Source organism: Peromyscus leucopus, chromosome 7 (assembly GCF_004664715.2).
Source record: "Peromyscus leucopus breed LL Stock chromosome 7, UCI_PerLeu_2.1, whole genome shotgun sequence".
In the NCBI taxonomy this organism is placed as follows: domain Eukaryota; kingdom Metazoa; phylum Chordata; class Mammalia; order Rodentia; family Cricetidae; genus Peromyscus; species Peromyscus leucopus.
In genome coordinates, this window is record NC_051069.1 from 3,549,050 (window position 1) to 3,565,000 (window position 15,951).

Sequence of the window (15,951 nt, forward strand, 5' to 3'; positions counted from 1 at the left end):
TTAATTCCTTAAATTGATCCTGGTAATATTATAATCTGGTCCAGGAAAGCACAGGTCTTTACTCATAGCATCCAATTTGAATTTTTTTCAACAATATTCTCGATTGCCTGTAAGAATGACTAATAACCAATGTCTGTAATTTCCCAGAGTTTGTGGGTAGGACTTTGATAGCTGTCTTTGTGTCTGAATCAGCTATATATCTCGTCTGGGGGCTTGCAAGTGTTTTCAGACACAATTTAACCAAAATCCCCAGTTTTCAGTTCAACTGGGACAACTTTGTGGCACCCGCGAACTTCCTTCCTCCCGCCTGCACACCGGATGGAGGGTCTCCCTGGAGGCTGCCTTCCCTATAGCACACACCATCCATCAAACAAACAGAAAAGCCAGAAACCTCCGACTGCAATCAATACAGCCACCTTTCCGAGGGAAAAGCGCCTTCGCTGTGAAGGTCACAGAATGAGTCAGGCCAAAGGAGAAGCAGATGCCACGGGTTCTTTGACTGGTCTCAAAGAGAAATCAGCCTCACCAGAATAATGACCTCAATAAGCTGAACTAATTGCCCAGGGGGAGGGAGAAGACAGGCCAAATTAACTGGAAATTTGGAAGGATCAAAATACAGTTTTGCGCTATCTTATATACGGTCTTAAGAGCTGGATAAACACATGTGCCAGTGTATGCTCTGAGTCACAACCCGATAAGAGGAAATTCAACCACGATAGCCCGGCTCCTCTCTGAAGGGGGAGATTATGCTTCTGCAGTCATGCTCTCGCTTATGAGCTAACAAACACATCCTTTTGGTAGACACTTAGATATTTGTACAGGACAGGTTCATTGAGTACTATGTAGAAATTACAGCATGAAACGACACAGGAAAGGCAGGCACTGTACTCTCAAAGAACTTGGTAGATAGCTATTTCCTGTGTGTGTGTGTGTGTGTGTGTGTGTGTGTGTGTGTGTGTGTGTTTTACACATGTGTGTTTGTATGTGTGGATGTGTCCACCTGTGCCTGTGAGTGTGTAGGCCAGAGGTCGACTCTGGGGTCTTCTACCATCATTCTTTACCTCATCACCCAGTAGAGTGTCTCTCACTGAACATGGGACTTACTGTCTGGCTAGCTAGGGTGCGGTCTGTTCTTCTGCGCTTCTCTCCCATGGGCCACCACCATGTGCTTCCACACCCAGATGTTTTACTTGGGTTCAGGCGATCCACACTCAGATCTTCATGCTTCCACAGCAGGCCCTTTATCCCCTGTGCTCGCCCCAGAATCTTAAACAGCGATTTCTAAAGTGCTGGTAAACTTGCAGGAAAAAATAACTGCTAGAAATTATACTTATACTCGCCGTATATGGGTTATTTAAAATAAACCAAATACGAGAAACACATATGAAGTTTTCTAAAACAGAGAAATCAGAGAACAGGGGTGTTTATTAAAAGGCAAACCTTTTTCTTTTCTTTCTTTCTTTCTTTTTTGTTGTTGTTTTTTGATTTTTCAAGACAGGGTTTCTCTGTGTAGCTTTGCGCCTTTCCTGGAACTCACACTGTAGACCAGGCTGGCCTTGAACTCACAGAGATCTGCCTGCCTCTGCCTCCCGAGTGCTGGGATTAAAGGTGTGTGCCACCACCGCCCAGCAGGCAAACCTTTTTCAATCTGCACAAAATTGATTTCTTTGAAGGGATGTCTCTACAAGATGTGCTTTCTTCCTCCTGGAGGACCCTTCCTCTGAGCTGGTGATTCAGCTTACTGGTGATTCAACTTACTGCAACACTCACCCGCATTCACTGGCTTACCCAGCCATTGTTGTAGACTGACCTAGCTGCTGGCATCTTTTTTTTTTTTTTTTTTTTTTTTTTTTTTTTTTGGTTTTTCGAGACAGGGTTTCTCTGTGTAGCTTTGCGCCTTTCCTGGAACTCACTTGGTAGCCCAGGCTGGCCTCGAACTCACAGAGATCTGCCTGGCTCTGCCTCCCGAGTGCTGGGATTAAAGGCGTGCGCCACCACCGCCCGGCTGCTGCTGGCATCTTAATATTCCCAGTTCCTCCATCTTACTGAAGACCTATCACATTCATAACACCCTCTCAAGGTATCATTGCTTATTATTGACCTCCATCTTGGTCATATTCTCTTCCCTTTTAGTTTGCTAGGTACCAATTGCTGAGTTCTAAAATTCCAGGTGAATTCTATGTGCCATCAGTAACATGGACAAGTTCCTCTTGCCGCTCTCTGTCACCTCCTGACTTCCTGTCCTGGAGGTCCTGCCCATTTCTATCTCTCCCCGATGCTCCTTGCTTTTGCCCACTGCCTTGGGCTAGCTTCTCTGTGCGCCTGTGCTGCATGCCAGATCCCTCAAGCAAGGCTGGACTCTGGTCATTGCTGGCTGGCCCTGTCCTGTGGTCATCCAGAAAGAATGCTGGAAACGAGGGCCACACCCTCAGCCCATGTGGCCTTCTGTCTCTGATGACCATTTCCACTCAGCCCTCTTTCTCAATTTTCTCTGTCTCACAAACAATATTAATTCCCAGTGAAGCGATCTGGGGACAGTAGAGCAGGTAGCCCAAAGCCCTAGATGTGAGTTTCCCATTGGGTTTAACTTCTCACCAATCTCAGCAAAGAGGAAACAAAACTAGCGTGCAAGAAGCTCTGAGGCGTCTGGGTTACCCGTCAGGCTGTAGAGATCTGCAGCAGCCTGCAGATACGTGAATTTCATCATTTCAGTGATGATATAATAATACATTGATGTCTTCTTAGGACACAAAGCCTCTTCCCATAGGAATGGAGCCAAAGCAGATGATACCAAGACTAGATGTAATGAAAAAGCTTAGCAATTAGACATGAACCAATGATTTAACAGACGAAGTTTGTCTTAGCAATAGCAGTTTCGCTTAGTTTAGAACAGTGGCTCTCAACCTTCCTAATGCTGCGACCCTTGAATACAGTTCCTCATGTTGTGGTGACCCCCAACCAGACAATTATTACATCGCTACTTCATAACTGTAATTTTGCCACTGTTATGAGTTGTAATGTAAGCATGTGCTATGAAGGACATCTGATGTGCAACCCACAGGTTGGGAAGCGCTGGTTTAGAGGGACAGAGAGGTTGGATGGTGAGCTGCAAAGAGCGAAAGGTACGGCTCCTTTGCCCCCATCGAGCTGCGATTTGATAAGTGCATCACTCTATCAGTTCATCTCATACAGGCGCATCCACACACAGTGGACATTTTCCTTGACAATTCACGCACAAATTCTATTTTCTTTCCAAATTTTCTCACTTGGGTCAGCGTGGAGGGTCGGGGAAAAGTGAAGCAAAAAAGAAAGAAAGGAAGTTAGACTAGCTGGACACATTTTCATGTCTCTGTAAATAAACCAGCCTCCTTAAATAAGGTGAACATGAGTTATGAAAGAGGACATAAAGCTAATGGTTTTTCTAGTTCTTGCTCTGCCATGGATTTTTTTAGTTTTTGATGGTGTCTAAACACACAAAATACATTCAATGCTGAAAGTGTACAATTTTACGTGAAACTTCACAGCTTCTATTCCAAATGTCTATGCTAACTGTATAGAAAGAAGTTCATTAAGTTGCACAGACTTTGAGTCTGGTTAATTATGGTTCACAGTTTTTATTCATTTGCAAGTGTTGTCTTTAAAGTAAGTTTATAAAATTAAAGAAATAAAATAAGTAGAAGATCCCTAGCAAATAATTCTTGCTGGAACTTTGTATAACCAAACAACCATGGGTCAAATTCACAGAGGTTAGCAGGATGTAGGGCCATCTACAAGACCAAGTATCCACCCTGCCTTGCATGCATGTACGTGTCCATTCTTTTTTTAAAAAAAAAAAAAATCCAGAAGCATTTATCCAGCATTTACTGTGTGCAGGATCTCACTCTTGGGGCTTAGAGGCGACAAGAAGGACTACGGTAAGCTATTGGTCCACGAGGGAAAGTTTGGAGTAAATGCAGGTGTCAGGGAGCCTCAGCCACATCAGAGACTAGCTAGAAGTGACGTGAGCTTTTGATGCTGTCTTTGCCACTTAGTTAATAAAGTCTAAAGGTGTTAATTTTCTCGGGGCACAGCAGATGTGCTCAATCTGACAGCATGTAATTTCCTTCCCCTCCTTTTTTTTTTTTATTATACCTTCCTTTATTTTCTTTCTACCTTGATTCATTCATTGACTTTTAAGTCTTGTGACTCATTATTAGAAGCCATGCCATTTCTCACTTGGGAGTAAACAGCTTTAATTCTTAAAGGATGCATACAGTTGCCTAGATAAGTCATAAGAAACCAAAGTGGTAACTTTTATTTTCAGATGGGGGAGCGTTCACTGAAGTTGTGTGTTCCAGGCACCAGTTTTCATATGGGGGTTCACTGAAATGTGTGTCCCAGGCATCATTTTTTACATGGGGGATATCCACTGAAGGTGTGTGTCCCAGGCACCATCCAAGCACCCTTTTATTTATGACTCAAAACTTTTTTTTTTTTTTTGAGATCAGTATACTTCTTCTCTCCAGCAAACTTGAGGAAAAGGGAAGCTCTGAGGAGTGAGGAAATTGAGAAGGCCAGATCTGGAAGCCACACAATGATTGGGAATGTGCTGCACAGTTCCTGTAGGATCTGCAGCGCTGTGGTTCTGTGGAGGGAATGGAACCCCTTGCTGTCTAGTCCTACTTATAAGGCTTTCCTTGATGTTTCACTTACGGTTCTTGTTTGTTTGTTTTGTTTGCTTGTTTTGATGCATCCTACTTCATCTTTGGGACTTCAATACCAGTCCCATCTTCTCTGCAGCCCCTCTCTGACCCCACAGGACACCCCTATGCTAGCATATGACTCTGGAGGGTGATACCTGAAGCAAAGGCTGTGGCCTTCTCCCTCTCAAGGTGTCAGTGGCTAAAACACACGAGTCATGGTAAAGAGCTAATCAAAACTGGTTTGGTTGAATGAACATCACTTTCTTATGAGCACTTTGCTTAGTACCTTCTCAGAGGTCTCAGCTCCGGCACCTCATGCAGATTTATGCCCTTTTAATTATTTTATGCGTGTGTGTGTGTGTGTGTGTGTGTGTGTGTGTGTGTGTTGCCTGCATGTATGTCTATATGTCATTTACATTTTGGAACTGGAGCTACAGGTGGTTATGAGGAGCCATGCGGTTGCTGGGAATGGATCTCGGGTCCTCTGGAAGAGCCGCCAAGTGCTCTTAACCACTGAGCCATCTCTCCAGCCCCAGTACTGACTTCATAACATTTCTGTAGCTTCACTGGCCCATCTGGATAGTTTTACCTATCTAAATGACACCCCTAAAACCAAACAGCTCCATGCAGTTAGGCTTTATCCAACAGAAATGAAGCACATTTTGTTTGAGAATAAGGGCTTTCTGATCAGTCATAAACCCCATGGGTTCAGTCTAGCGGATCTCACTCAGTGGAGCCACATTCCAAACTGAAAGTCTGCCCTCCCTACCCTGCACTGACCTGGTCTTTTTCTTCTTGTTTCCTATGCTCCTATTAGTTGGGGTATTTATTTCCCGTGTGACTTACTCCCGTGTGTCCTTGAGCCCAACAGTTACTTAACTCTTACAGCGTCCATTCACAGTCCCATGCTTTTGCCTCCTGGGAAAATTTCTTAACAGGAAATCATAGTGACTTGTGCCTTTTGGGATCCTTCCCAATGTCTGCCACTCAAGGACTGGTTCCATGATGAGCCAGAAAGTGATGGGAATTGTCAAAGATCACACCCTCAGAGAAATCTAATGTCTTATACTGAGTCACTCATATGGTAGATAGATGGACACTGTAGACAAGAATCCAGGCAGAGCTTTCCTATGTAGGAAAGACAGAGGGTCACACAGTCAGAAAGTCAGGGGGTGGGGATGATGGTAGAGAGGGTGAGGGTAATGTTGGTGGGTAGTGAATGGTGTGTGTGTGTGTGTGTGTGTGTGTGTGTGTGTGTGTGTGTGTGTGTGAAGGGGTTATATTTCCAATATCACAATCCAGGCTAAATGTTTTATGCACTTGATTTTATTTAATCATTATGACAACCCTCAAATACTAATTTAATTATTCTTTATTTGACCCATAACTATCATGAGGCTTCAGGAATGTGTATAACCCAGCCCGGCTCCCGCAGTTAGCAGACGGTGGGACTGAAATGGGACTCCTCAAATTTTCTTTCTTCCTCTATATGGCTTCCAAGAGTCACTCCATTCTTCTGACTGCTGTCCTCTGTCTGCAAACTGGGAGGATGTGGTGCTTACATATGATGGGTGCATGGCCAGGCCAGGTCCCTGAGTGTCTTGCTTTATCACTTTCGGCCTTCTTCCTCTCAGACAGAGTCTCTCATAGAACCCGGAGCTCAGTGCTTTCTGTCTAGGTGGGCTGATCAGCGAGCTCCCAGGATTCTCCTGTCTCCACCCTCCCCAGCTCTGAGTTGACAGGCACAGGCGACCACACAGGATTGCCACACAGTTGCTGGGGATTTGAACTCAGATCCCCATGCTTGTGCGGCAGGTACTCTTCCCTCGGAGCCACTCCCAGAAGCCCTTCACGCCCAGTCTTGACTGCAAGCACTGGCTAGGAGAACCCCCCACCCCCACCCCCCACCCCGTGTCAGGCTCAGAAGAAACGGTGGTAAAGTGGGCGGTGGGACCGGAAGGCTCATACACAAAAGGGTGCAGCCTTTTGTGTATTAGCCGGGGAGGGTGAGGTGGACTGTTCACATTTCTCCTTCTCTTGGGACTGTAACAGAGAACAGGGTGAATGTTCCCAGCAGGGTCACCAATGACCAGTTTTTGGGTATCTACTGTATTACAGGACAGTCTGCCATGTCTCAGAACAGAACGGGACAAGTTCGTACGGGGCCTTCCGCTGAGAGGAAAGTTGGTTGAGGGAAGGGTGGCTGGCTTATCCTTTCATGCCTTCTGGAAAGTCAGCAGCTCGTCGTCTCTTCAAAGCCCAGGCCTGGACAGGCCCTCAGTCTTGCTTAGGCCAGGGCCTCGGCCTGGAACCTCCTCTGCAGGTGGCTCCCTTGGGGCTGTGGATGCCCTGCTGTGTCTGGGGTTAGGGGAAGCTTCTGATGTTCAGGGAGATGAAAACGGTCTTTGGGCAAGCAGGGGGTTAATAGCTCATAAAATAAAACCCTCTAACACAAAAATGTTATTTTAATTGTATTACATTGAGGAGCCCTGAGGGTCGTGGGGTAGATAATCAAAAAGGACAAGGAGGAAATTAAAAAAGGGAAGAAGGCAATCAAAAAGGCCATTTAGGAGAGCCCCTTAATCCTCCATAGAAAGAACACTAATTATACCACAGAACCTCCTTATAATTAACCCTGATATAAAGTGCTTTTTCTGAGCAGTAATAACTTCCATATTCGCAATCGTTTTGATCGCAAACTCACAAACAGCGGCTCTCACAGGTTGGCTGGGCTCCTTCTCCAGCCAGCCTAGAGATCACCCTGCCCTCCGTGGGTACAAAGACAAACAGGCCCGCTCTGCCAACACTTGCCTGCTTTCACTTGATGGCTTCCTTGGCAGGAGTCGCATGTAACTCCTACCACCCTCCTGCCTCCCTTCCCTGCCTTGTGATGACTTCCTTCTGCAGTTTCAGACTTTCCCCAGGAGCTGGGATATGCCCTTGTAGCAGACCCCACTCAATCCCCAACAAAGCTCCCCAGAGGCAGACAACCAGACTCAAACCCATTCAAAATAAGAGTCCCGCGTTCCTCTTTGAACAGCTGATCCTGTCGGAACCCAAGCGTCCCCATTGTCAACTAGAAAACGCCAGGCCCACAACCAACCCAACAGAGGCTGCAGACAGTAATGGATCCAGGTGTCTAGGGCTTTTCTGGGGAGAAAGTATAAAAGTAAAGCCATGGGGACCAGTGAGTACTGAGAAGGGCCAGGGACAGACTTTGGTGACTTTTTCTTTCTTTCTCAGTGGCCTGAAAGCGAAAACAATCCACCCCTGTCCTCGCATGAACCTGACATCGCTCTTATCCCACCTGTAGGAGAAAGAGCTGCATCTCTGATCCCACGAGATCCCCGGGGAGATAGTCTCAATGGAGGCCCTGCCTGCCAAGTGAAACTCTAGGAGAGGTGCAGGTCACTGGTGACATTCAAGGTGGGTGTGCCCCGGGGGCATCTGTCCCCCAAGCCTGCACTCTTACCTGGGCTTATCCCCTCCCTCCAAAGTCACAGCTTTGAAAGGACAGTCTATTCACAGCGGCTACAGCCCCCACTTCACTTGGGTGAGGGGAGCCAAGGCTATCTGAGCACCCCAGCCAGCGGTTTTCCTCCAGATCAAAAGAGCAAATGCCAAAGGAATTTTTCCGTTTTCGCTTGCATGCTATTGCAACTCAGACCTCATTTCTGTGTCCCATCGGGTGATTATTTTTTTATGGAGAATGTGGCAAGATAAAAAGATGCTTCCTTTCTTACTTTAAAAAGCAGAATCTGTAATCCAGAGACAAATACTCTCTCATTCAGTCACATGAGTTAAGACTTGGCAATGTGCCCACCCAACTTGGACCAGGCAATACACAGTAGGACCTTTACTGCCCTGGTTTTTGTAAGGACTAGATTGTTCTTATTAAATGATTCATTTGCTTGACCAGAAAGTCACATCTCATTAATACTCACAAACACGGGATGTTGGTTCATTTGCACAATTTAAAATACCACTGCTAAATAAATCACCTCATCCAAGACATGTAGAGACACACAATGCATTTACGAAGTACAGTTTGCTAAAGAGAAAGTTAAAAAGCTGTGCTAACTCTTCTAATTCATCTATTAATGCAACTATATGTGAAACACTATTCGTCATTCACCCCTGGAGAGGAGGCTGGCACAGACCTTACCCTCAAGAAACTTCCAGACTGACAATGGTATGTAATTAGAGTGCAATCCGTAAGTAAGGAGTAGATTGAAAACCACTCACAAAGTGAGAAAGTGGTTCCCTGAGGTCTCTCCTTGATGCCGTGTGAACAGAGCCAGCACTTGCTAGCTGCCTGTGTGGGATACAGACAGCTCCCTTTGGTTGGGGCTTTCCCTCTGGGCTGAGGGTTGTCAGCACAGCAGGAGTTGGAAGCCAACACACCAAAAGAGAGAAGAGTCTGGCAGGTTCTAGCTTCTGACTCTACTTCCCTCTCAGATTTCCCCACCCCTTACTCTAGCTAACTCTTGATTTTTCTGTCCCATCAGAACAGTGCTTCATGGAAGTGCCCGTCGATGCCATAAGGAGCTAGTGCCCATCAATGCCATGAGGAGGTGTGCTGTCACATGGAAAGACTTTATCCTCCATTCCTATATACTGCAGTGGGGTCTATTGGGGGATGAGTCTTTAACCAAAGAAGCTGGAGTCAGGAGTCCTGGGTAGGAGTCCCACATTGGTCACTCCCTATAGTAAAGGTGGGCAAGCTCATTTAGATATTGGGCCTACAACTTCTTGGTAAAATTCAACAGTGGCCATCTGACAGTGTTGTGAGCCTGTAATACACAGTTCAAAGCTCTAAGGAGCTGGGCAAAGCTAAAAGTTTTAATATTTATTTTATTATTTTAATTATGTGTATGTGTTGTTTGTGTGTGGTTATGTGCATGTGTGTGCAGGCACCCATGGAAGTATGTGTGTATACATGCTGCTGTGCATGTCTGGAGGTCAGGACACAATTTAATAGGAGTTAGTTCTTTCCATCATGTGAGTCCCAAGGATTAAATTCAGGTCACTGGGCCTGGAAGCAAGCACCCTTACCCACTGAGCCATCCTGTGGGCCGAGGTGCAGGATTTTCTAACACCTTACCCCTTTTCTTTAAAACCAGATGTTAACACTAGATTTAGTTTCAACATTTAAATAAAAATGACTAGATTTCCCCTCTTCTTGTGACATCAAGAAACAGCAGTATAAGCAACACTGAATCAGAGTGGGCATTGTATGACCTTTATATGTATATTTATATTATATATATGTTTATATTTAGCTTATATTGTATCTATTCATATATTGTACACATAATTTCTTAGTTATATATTATATATATCATGCATATATAATAATAAAGTATATAATTAAATATAATGTATAATTATATATGGTATATATTGTTATATACGAATACATAAAATAATATATATTATATTTTTATTTATTTCTCATCCCACTAGAAAAAAATAAAACCAGAAAGGAGCACTTTTCATGCCACTGGTTTCATGTGAGTTGACATGGAATGGGGCCTGAAGTGGAAGTTGCTACAAGGTCTTCTCTGCAATAAAAGATGGTGCATGTCCCAAGTGCTTGCAGGACTCCTGGGATGTCTGTTAGCAGCTGGATCCTCTGACCATAAGAAATGTTGTTCCCAGGGCTGGGGAGATGGCTCAGTGGTCAAGAGCACTTATTGCTCTTACAGAGGATGAGGGTTCAGTTCCCAGCATCTACATGGTGATTCATAATCTCCCGTAACTCCAGTTCCAGGAGATCCAACATCCTCTTCTGATCTCCTGGGGCATTGAATGCATGCGTTGCACTTACATACATGTAGACAAAGACTTATACACATGCAATAAAATTTTAAAGTGCCATTTGCCTCTAAATATTTTAATATGGTTCAATGGTCTTAACCTTTCAAGGATTGAACTATTTTGTGGTTATCTTCTAATTTATGCAAACTATTCTCTCCTTAAACTATTAAATGTAATAGGTGCTAACTGTCAATAATAATAATAATAAAAAAGTTGTGCATAGTACACACACCAAAACCTAGAAATCTTTTATTTCTCCTACATCTCCTTTCTCTTGTCTCTTGCAAGGTGAACTTTTAAATCAAACTTCTCGGCTACTTTTAAAGTTTCAAATATCTTCTTCATTATGTATATGTGTATGCATTCACTTGTGTTTTTCTTTGACAATATTCTATACAATCTCTGTATGCTACTTTTTAACTGCTGAACATAGAAGAAACAGAAAGGAATATTATAATCTGAATTGTTATGTCACCAAAACCCCTAAGTTGCCTGTCCAGACTGGTCTTGAAGTCCCTGTGGCCCAGACTAGCATTGAGTTCATGATCCTCCTGCCACAGCCCGTTGGCTGCCCAGGTGTGTCTTGCTAAAAATGTGACATATACTGAGGCTCCAGCAGGTAGAGAAAGCCAGGCTTGCTAAGCAATGGGGAATGTGGGCACGTGAGCAGCTCACAAGAAAAGGTCCAGGCAGGCTCTAGGCTTCCGGTTTCAACAGCAGAAGCCCATTCCACCACTTAGATATTCTCCTTAAACAGATGTTCTAGGAATAAGCAACAACTTTGGTGGATGCTGTCTTTCCCAGAAAATATGATTTGAACGGAGCATAGTGAGTGTTCCTGTCGGGAGAGGCCTCAGACAGGCGCAGAGAAACTATGCTGAAGGGAGAACCCAGAAGAAAATAAGTTGGGGTTCCAGGTTGCTGAAGAATCATCTGCCTGCAAATGGTACCAATGGCTGAGAGCAAATTCTAACTTCAGATGAGTAAAATATATATATTTGTTTTGTATCCCAGATTGCCCTCAGCTCCCTATGTGCCAAGGATAACCTTGAACTTCTGATCCTCCTGTCTCCACCTCCAGAATGCTGGGATTACAAGATGTGTGTCATCATGGCCAGTCTGCAGAGCAGACAGTTGAATCCAGGGCTTGTTATATGCTAGACAAGCTCTCTACCACATGAGTGCCATCTAACTCTTCCTATTTTCTGTCCTTTCTTCTAAGGTAGATGGTTTCTTTCCTTAGACTCCAGTGGAGGCAGATTAACGCAGGCACAGCCATTCCTCCACCCCTGATAGGGTAGGCACCACTTACTCTTTCCCATTGAACCAGGACTTGTCCTCTGATTTCTTCTACACTCAGCACTCCAGGCAGTCACCACCAATTGACCATAGTTGGTGAGATCCAGCTTGTCATTTGGTCTCAGAGTCACCAAGACCATTATTACCAACTATAAGTTTGAATTTCACAAGTCAATTTGAATTACATAAGCCTAAATTTGCTGTCTGGGTTCTTTTCCAGCCAAGTGTCAGCCGAGGAGGCCACAACCCAGGGAAAAAGGGCGGTTCCTCTAAGCCATTGCACTAGGATCCTTCCACACCCAATGAGAAGCTCTTAGGAGGTGAAGGCTTTGCTTCCCCAGAGTGTGAGGGAGCATCCAAAGGAGTTGAAAAAAGTATCATATCCAGTTTTTGTTTGGTTAGTTTGATTGTGTGTGTGTGTGTGTGTGTGTGTGTGTGTGTGTGTGTGCATATGTGTTTGGCAGGGTCTTATATACAGTGTCCAAGACAGGCCTTTGTTACTCACTATGTGGCCCAGGCTATCCTTGGCTTCCTAAGTGCTGGGATTATTAGTATGAGCTCCCATTCTCAGCCTACAACATAAAGTGCAGCAAATATCAAGGAAGACAGATTCCAACAGGAAAAGGATGTGAGCTTTAAGATGTTCATTTATCTATGCTGGCAGGGCAGAGGGTAGGTGAGGGTGAGCCATCATCTTCCAAGTCCCCGAGAGGTGGCAGAGGGATGGGGCAGTATAGAAACTGGTTCAAGATTATTCCTCCCTGTGGCAATTCTCAGCAAGCAGCCAGCCTCCTGGGCCCTCAACTCACTAGAGAACCTAACAGCTTGTTTCAGAAAGTTTAGAAGAGTTTCAGTGTTAAAGGTATATTCCTTAGAAAAATCAAGGAAATGAAAACACTTACGTACACCCCCCCCCCCACACACACATACACACTACCACCACCACAGCCTTAATCTCATTTAGTCAGGTGGGTTTAACTTCCAGGAGAAGGCTGAGAGTGAGCCAATACCTCTAATCTGAGGGTACATTTCTGTTCCATCTCTCTCTCTTCCCCTTAAACCCACATATTCTCATCACTTACTCCCTCCCCATTCTTATGCACCTTATACATGAACACCTTATACACATCCACATTTACAGGCATACATGCATACCTGTACATACATGTGCATCCTGTCCATATGAGTAGGTACACTCTCTCTCACACACACACTTCCTTACTATCAATTCCCAAAGAAGCAGACCCTCTCCCTCTGCACTCTTACTATTCTAAACAAAAACGGCCTGCATTTGATAGAAATCTCCTTTGTCTAAAGGGACAGTCTCATAAACACTAGGCCCTGGGGACTGTGTGGCAAATAAGCTCACACCTGCTCCTCTGCTGGCCCCTTTATTGCCTAGATGGCATTAGCCGGCTCCTCTGGAGGGATTGTGGCTCAGGACTTTTATAAGCAGTAGACTCAATTATGCTTCTTATGAGCTCCCTAAACTTGGAAATAGAGCTAAATAAGGAAATGCATTAGTCAAAGTCCCCTGCAACCCCCTCTTCCTCAGTCTCCCCCACCTTGCCTTCTTGGGGCGATTTCTTTGCATTCCTGAGATTGTCAACTGTGGTAACCATAAACAGGGGCTGCATTGAGAGAAAAAGAAGAGATCTAGGGAACAAATGTCAGTCCTAGCTAAGTCCCCATGGCAAGTAGGGTGGTGTCTATGTGGCCACTAAAACACAAGCGAGAAAGTAATCCTGCTGTGAAACTTGAGGGAACTAACACATATCATAGCTCTTCAGATTTTTAACTAAAATGAAAATAGTAATGTTGCTGGTGTTGGGGGTTTACTGAGGGTATCCCCAAAGAATGAGTATTAACAAGGAAAAAAGATGACCATCTGAAAAGCCGATCTATGCAGACACCTTACAGAATCTTCTAGAAGCAAAATTCAGTTGGAATCTGCCTAAATTTACCAATACATTAAAAAAAAAAAATCAAGGGTGTGTGAATGAAGTCTGGCCATGAAGGCAGATAGAAAGGAGGCCCACAGGGACACACATGAGCAGTCTCTCTAGAGATTTAGGAGGCCTGGGGTCGAATCCACTATTCCCAATGGCCAGGAAGTTAACTAGTTTGTGCACACTCAGTTATCTGCACATGGATGGGAGTGAGGGAGGAAAGAAAAGAGCAAAGGAGAAGCAGATGATGAGAAGAAAGAGCATGGGATGGCCATGGAGCAGGCTTGTTAGCCCTTCAGTGCATCCCCGTCCCTGAGATGAATAACTGCGGCTAAGCCTGAGTCTTAGCGTTGACTTCCAGTTATAGTCTGTGAACCATGGCCCCTAAACCAAGGTTCTCCAAGAGTGATCTTCAAACCAGCAGCCTCAGTGCTACCTGGGAAATTTGCTAGAAACTCAAACTTGGGTCCCTAATCAGAAATCTAGGGGTGGGGGCCCAGCAATTTGTCTGTGAACTAGCTCTCTCAAGTGAGTCTGACCTCTGATAAAGGTTGAGAATTACTTCCCTAGACACTAGCCAATGGCCACATCTGGAATTCCCCTAAAGAAACAGCTGGCGAGCACTCTCTTTTTAAGCAAGCACGGGAGTGTTCTGGTTTTATACATCAGTGTTGGCACCTTGGGGGATTTGAGGCTGTCCTCACCTCTGTGAAGTGCAGAGGCAAGGTTTTCAGTCTGAGGGGCTGAGTGCTGGTCTGTGCTCACAGGAGAGGCACAGACGGGATGGACCCATGGCTGGTGCTCACTGGATCCTGACTTCACCTTGCACTGAACATCGCCGTCTCCATTTTCAAACACTTCAAAAAAAGTAGATGTCCACAATTTGAGAAATATCCCCATGCCTTAGTAATATGCTACAGGCAGGTCCAGTCCACTCTTCCTAAAGACCATTCAGCACTACCTATAATGTCCCGGTAATTGTCTAGTCTCTTTGAGGTGACAGATGGGACCAGAAACCTCTGTGACACTTCTGCCCATGGCTAACTAAGATGTATTCTTGCATTTGCTAACACATCAGTCAGATGTTTGTTTCTACTTTGCTGTTATTGTTTCACTGTCTCTGCTGTGAACACACAGACCTGGCATGCAGACAACCGTAGGCAGCACAGTTGGGTATAAAAGGGAGTTATTTAACGGTGTTATTTAAGGTGGGCACCTTATCCATGCAAGGCTAAGGCAGTTTACAAAAGCAGAGCTCTGAGGTGGAAAGCATCAGAGAGAAAAACAACAGCCCCTGCTATCTCTTCAGAGGCAAGAAAGACGCTGAGTCACTGAGCCTGCGACTGGAGAGAAGGCAAATATATCACAGAACAAAGGATAAACCTCCACCCTGGGTCACAGGGCATCTGCCTCAGAGATGTTCACCAACACAGAAAGATTTGTTGCTTGTGATAAAAGACATCTGTGACAAGACATTCCGAACAAAGCATCCTCTGACCCCTCACTAAACATAGCTCACTTTGTAAAACGTTGATTTTATATAATATTGTCAAACACTATTTTTGCAGCTCTTTTAAAAAGAGCAGGGCCAGCAGGTGTTATTAAATCTGTGGCAGCCATCCTTCTAATCTGTGCCCTGGGAAAGCACGTGAGCCCGATACCCACTCCCCTCACCCAATTTGCTACTTAGGGATGGAAATGAATGCTATTTAATTAAAATAAAACCAGTCCCACTACTGAGAGCCCCACCATCTTTAGAAGGATGCTAAGCATCTTAAGGTGAGGGGAGAGAGAGAGAGGAAAAAAACAAAGCTAAACAACACAAATACTTTTAATAGTGATTTAGACTCATACTCTCACAGCCGGAAAAGACATGATAAACAGAGCTTTGGGACCAAAATGCTTATGTCTAGAGAGGGTAATGTGTAGCCCAATGTGGCAGAAGAAACCACAGAAGAAATGAGCTTGGCTCCAGTGGGTAAAAATGTCACGAGGTGGTTTTGGTAGAAAACACACTCCTAGGGACACCATGGGTTCAAGCAGCAGTGTTTTGGGGATAAAGTTCTGGGAAGTAGCCAAGTCTCACTTAGGAAGAACAATCCACCATTAGAGAGACACAGAGTGACTCAGCCGTCAATCTCAAGTCCACTCTCCATCCTCAGTTCTAAACTCGGGAGGTCATAAGTATCCACACGCTTCCC